We start from the raw sequence: 6,000 nt of genomic DNA on the forward strand, positions 1-6,000 counted from the left end.
TCATTGAAATGAGTTTGGATTTTAAGTATGATTAAAGGTACAGTCATGTGTCACTTAATGACTGTGATACATTCTGAGAAATGCATCATTAGGACGTTTCGTCCTTGTGCAAACATCCTAGGGTGCACTTATACAAACCTAGATGGTATAGGCTACCATACACCTAGGCTATGTGGTATAGCCTATTGCTCCTGGGCTGCAAACCTGTAGAGTGGGCTACTGTACTCAATATTGTAGGCAACTGTTATACAATGGAAAGTGTGTATCTAAAGACAGAAAAGGTACAGTAAAAAAATACCGTATTATAATCTTATGAGATCACCATTATATATATGGTCCGCTATTGACTAAAACATCCTTATGTGGTACAATACTCCAGAAGAGGCAGACTCAGTAAGGCAGTAACATAAGTGAGTAAAATTTGTTTTCTAAAATTATCTTACTTGTCATTCACCAGTCCATACTTACTTAGGACCTACTAATTCTAGGTGTTGAGGAGATGACAATGTAATCAATGCAGATTTTCCATGTTTCACCTTTCATGGTACTCTTTGTGCTAATTTTTAGTAGTAAAAGTTCTCATCAACTCTTCTGTCATTCGCTGTTAAGGCTTGTTCCTAAGACTGGGGGCAGATCTATCCTTGTATAGTAAATGTTTAAATGACTAAAAATCCTTTTGTCATCTCTCTTAAATATCTATTCTACTATAAGAACCTGACTTCCTATTTTACTCAGGTCAAATTAAAAAATCTGATTATTGGGAGACTTTTGGAGTAATCATGGAAGAAAGACTATGAAATCAGATATTCTTGGATTTGAATGTTGCTTCTATCCCTTCTTAAGTAAGTGAATTATCTTTAAGCCATTAAGCCTTAGCTGCTGCATCTGTAAAATACGTATAAGAATACCTACTTTATAAAGTTGTTAAATAGTATAAATAGGATATTGCATGTAAACCACTTGATACTGAGATCCACACATTCTGTACTAGCTGCTCAAAAACGGGAGTTATTATAATTAGTTAAACTATTATACAATTTGAGATAAAACTATTGATTGATTTACACATCATCATTTTATCTTACTTAGAAGACACAGATAAAACAATAAAGCCTTGCAGTTTGAGGTGCAAATGTAGGTGAAAATGTGCATGAAAAGCTTTCCTGAAAACACTCCTGAACCTCGGGAAGGATGGGCCTGGTAGAGTGAGTATGGGAGAGGATAAGATGCAATTTTGCATACATAAACATCCAAAATATTTTAATAAGGATGGATTACTTTAGAATTATCCTTTAAACTAATGCTGGTTCACATTTATCAACCACTGAGGAGCTGAATTATATGAATGGGCTCTGGAGCTGTCTATTAGCACACTGCTGTACTACTGTATTTAACACAGTATAAGAATGATGAAAGGTAAAGCAATGCAGGTAGCTCACTCTAGGTTTGTAGAAAACTTTACAATAATTTCTAAACAACTAGACATTAAATTATTAAGATGGTTGGCTTCAAGAAGATTTAAGGTTAACATCTTTAAAAAAGGGAAAAAATTGAATGCAAAGAAAAATGAAATATTGCTTGTGCATATTCAAAATTGGGATGATTCTGAAAGATAAAGAATGAATCACGGCCGGGCGCAGTGGCTCACGCCTGTAATGCCAGCACTTTGGGAGGTCGAGGCGGGCAGATCACGAGGTCAGGAGATCGAGACCATCCTGGCTAACACAATGAAACCCCGTCTCTACTAAAAATACAAAAAAATAGCTGGGCGTGGTGGCGGGCACCTGTAGTCCCAGCTACTTGGCAGGCTGAGGCAGGAGAATGGTGTGAACCCGGGAGGCGGAGCTTACAGTGAGCCGAGATAGGGACACTGCATTCCAGCCTAGGCGACAGAGTGAGACTCCATCTCAAAAAAAAAAAAAAAAAAAAAGAACCATGACTCAGTAATCCCACTACTAGGTATATACTGAGAACTGAAAATTGAAAATGTATTTCCACAAAAACTTGTACATGAATGTTTACAGCAACATTATGCATTATAACCCAAAGACGGAAATAACCCAAATGTCCATCAACTGATGAATGTATAAACAAAACATAGCATATACATACAATGAAATATCATTTAGCAATAAAAAGAAATGAAGCACAGATACATACTATACCATGGATAAATTTTGAAAACATTATGCTAGGTGTAAGAAGCCAGATACAAAAAGCCATATATTATATGCTTCCATGTATATTAAATCTACAGAGTGGGTAAATCCATAGGGACAGAAAGTAGATTAGTGGTTGCCAGGGGCTGGGAGAAAAGGGAAATGGGGAGTGACTACTAACGGGCCCTGGGTTTCTTGGTGGGAAAGATGAAAATATTTTAAATTAGATAGTGGCGATCGTTGCACAACTCTGAGTATAGTTTAAAAAATGAGTTATACAGTTTAAAAAAAGGAATTTTGTGGCATATAAATTATTCCTCAATAAACCTATTTTTAAAAGAGAATGCAGCATAACGGCAAAGGTTGTGGGTGGGGGTAAATAAATGCCAACTTATCACTAAAATACATATGGGGAAATGAAAATTGATATAACAAAAACACAGAATTGATATTAAATCTAATGATGATTCTGGGTGAAGTTTTTAAATTAATTTTCAAGATTAATGTAGCAAAATAGAAAAAAAAAGGTAATTCTGCCCTTGCTCAGAAAGACAACTTATGACAATTGTGTATGGCTTGGGCCTATGGAAGTGAAGAGTATATCCCCAACCAAGGGCAAATAATGCAACTCTGAGAAAACTAGTGCAGGGGATCAGGACTGGGCAGAGGGCCTGCACATGATACTCTACACTCTGGCAAATGTAGTTCTCACAAGAAAACAGCTGTAGATGAAGGAGATAGGAAAATTCCTGTTAGTAGTGAAGGCCAATATTGTGGTTTTTTCAAAACTTTCTCTATTAAATGTCAAATATTAGAAAAACAGGAGGAAGAGAATATCCTATTTTAGCCCAATATAACCACAGTATATTTCTCCATAATACTGCACATTTAGCTACACACTGTGCACATGAACCCCACTTTCATCTGTAGCAGCTTAAAAAAGTGTTTGATGAGCATCAAAGTAGACAGCAACACCAAAGGAAATCTACACATTGTATGTTTTTCAGCAGAAGGTGAGACAGTGGGTTAATTTATTTGGTTGTGAATTTGGAAAGGCATTTCGGAAAATACTTTGCTATAGGCACCAGAAAATGCTTTTAGATTATGCTCAGGTTCTCTATGTAGATTGCCTTTACCATTATAATTCTTTGATCTTTTAAGTATTGCCAATTCATTTGCCTTAGCACTTTCTCATGATCTATCAACCAAGTTCTTGTCACTCTTTGTACAGCTTAAATCCATGGGCATTCATTATCATCAGTCCCTAACCTGGCAGAACCACAGTCTACACATAATCTAGCATCTGTCTTTTCCATGCTAGCTACCAAATGGCTGAATGTTGGTGGAGAAACTCTCACAACCAAGTGAATGGTTATATTTTAAGTAAGTAATCTCCAACATCAAATTTGCACTCAAAATACACTAAATTTCTCATGCCCTGATATGACCATATATATAATGCATTCTCATCAAATCTTCTGTAGAATTTTCTCTTCCTCATTTGCACTCTCAGGCAATGATCCCATCTTATACTTTGGGGAAATAAAAACCATTGGGTTTGAACTCAATCATCTTTTGATAACTCTGCAGTCTTCTCTTCTATCTTTCCTCCTGTTTCGGTGGAGCTGTCGTTCCCCTTTACTCTCACTTTCACGAGGACTTGACTTCTCCCTCTCTCTCCTGAACTGATTCATATATAACTACTCATTCATTATCACTAGCAAAACATCCCTACAAAAACCCATATATTTTTTAAATGCCAGCCATTTGCCCCATTATTCTGCTTCCCTTTATAGCCAAATTTCTTGGGAGAATTGTCTACACATATTACCTTCTTTCTGACCTCTTCTTTTCACCCCTGTATGCACCTTATTCTTACCTTGAACCCTACCACTTACCCAAATTTTCTCAAGAAATTCTCTGATGACTTCCCTGTTACTTAACCTAATGCATATTTCTTTCTTCATCATCCTTACTCCTTGATCTTGCAGCATGATTCTACACAAGCACATCTGTTTCTACAATATGTTTTCTTCTCTTGGCTTCATTATTTATATCTTTGCTTCTTACTTTATTGGTGGCTCTTTCTCTGTGTTCTTTTCTGGGTCCTCTTTTCTACCTGAATTCTAAATGTCAGAGTTGTAGATCTCAGCACCAGATTTCTTTAAATACCAGGTTTCCCATTCTCTATCTACTTAAAAATATCAGGGATGTTCAGAGGTAGAGGGGTGTGTGTATGTGTGTGTGTGTGTGTGTGTGTGTGTGTCCTTTCTTTTTGCTGATTGCTCTGGAATTTATCTCCAAACTCAGCAGGCCCTCTGATTTCTATACTTAAATCTCCAATTCTCTATATTATATATCCACCTGGACATCTCAAAGGCATCTCATTTTAATTTTAGCTAGCTAATAGTGACCTTCCTCTACAAATGTGTCCACATTTCCTCATTAACCATCACCACCCATCCAGTTATTGCAGCCAGAAACTGAGAAGTCATCCTCAATGCTTCCTGTCTTCTTTAATCCATCAGCAAACTCTACAGACTATGTATGTTGAGCTCATCTTTTTTCTCTTCATTTCTCTGCCATCACTCTAGATGAAACCTTCATTTTCTCTTTCCTAGATGAGAGAAGCAACCTTCAACTTACCTTTCTTATTCCCATCTACCATCTACCCTTGCTCAATCAGTTGTGCACAAGACAGACAGCAATAAAAATGACTGCATTTAAAAATAAAATACAAACTCCTTCCCATGGGCTGAAATGTCCTGCATGATATGACCCCTGTTTTTTCTGCTACTTTCTCTGTTGCCATTCTTCCTTTCTCTTACCAAACCACGCTGCTGTTTTTCCATTCTTTAAACCCATATCCTCCCTTTATTCAGGAGCTTTGCCCATGCTATTTCTCCTAATTGAAGCAGCACCCCCCACACATAGACTCACACCCACACTTAAACTATTTTATGGCTTCTTACTATCTTTTAGATCTCAGCTTAAATGCCATCACCTCAGAGATGTCTTCTCATCTAGTTGATATCTCAGCACCTGAGACTCACTTCCTTTGCATGGCATTTATTATAACTTGAGATACTTTTAATTTATTTGTCCGTTCCCCCTTAAACATTTTTTTTTCATTCCCACTAGATGATAAGCTCTGTGAAAGCAAGGGCTGAGGCTATCATTTATTGCTATAGCTCAGGGAAACCATGTAATAAACACACCAATAAATGAAAGTTTGAATCAATCATGCAGTCAAAAATGGCTTCTATGACATAGAAAACAGAAGCAAAATTCAGACTTGATTTAAACACCTCTTCACTAAAACTACATTTCAGAAGAAAATAAAGAATAATGTACAGATTTGGAAGACAGGATTGTGGTATAAGATTCATTATTAGCTAATTGTCACGCATTCATGTTTAAATATAATATAATATAAAGATAATTCGCATAACTCAAGGGCTCTTTCTATTATTACTATTAATTTATTAATTTATTTATTTTTGAGACAGAGTTTCGCTCTTGTTGCCCAGGCTGGAGTGCAATGGCACGATCTCGGCTCACCGCAACATCTGCCTCCCGAGTTCAAGCGATTCTCCTGCCTCAGCCTCCTGAGTAGCTGGAATTACAGGCGCCCACCACCATGCCCGGCTAATTTTTTGTATTTTTGGTAGAGACGGGGTTTCTTTTTTTTTCTTCTTTTTTTGTATTATTTTTTAGCAAAAAAAAAAAAAATACATGAAGCAATTCCAGAAAGCGATGAATTAAATTAAATTTGATTAAAGGCTGTCTGTGTACATAGAGAATTGCAATCTAACTTCATATGTAAACAAACTGCATTCTA

General features: G+C 36.6%; 1 protein-coding gene and 1 long non-coding RNA gene across 9 annotated transcripts in view; one reads left to right on the forward strand and one right to left on the reverse strand.

The window, feature by feature from the left end:
• Positions 1-875, forward strand: part of LOC104005249 (uncharacterized) — a 145,440-nt gene extending 144,565 nt beyond the window's left edge. For all 3 annotated transcript variants that reach the window (XR_008546809.2, XR_002942742.3, XR_001716065.3), the window contains one exon: positions 736-875. This is a non-coding gene — a long non-coding RNA (uncharacterized LOC104005249). The remainder of the gene's footprint in view (positions 1-735) is intronic.
• Positions 1-6,000, reverse strand: part of SCN9A (sodium voltage-gated channel alpha subunit 9) — a 179,526-nt gene that overhangs the window by 98,594 nt on the left and 74,932 nt on the right. The gene's annotated exons all lie outside the window — the stretch shown is intronic.

This window comes from Pan troglodytes, chromosome 13 (genome assembly GCF_028858775.2).
Source record: "Pan troglodytes isolate AG18354 chromosome 13, NHGRI_mPanTro3-v2.0_pri, whole genome shotgun sequence".
Lineage (NCBI taxonomy): Eukaryota > Metazoa > Chordata > Mammalia > Primates > Hominidae > Pan > Pan troglodytes.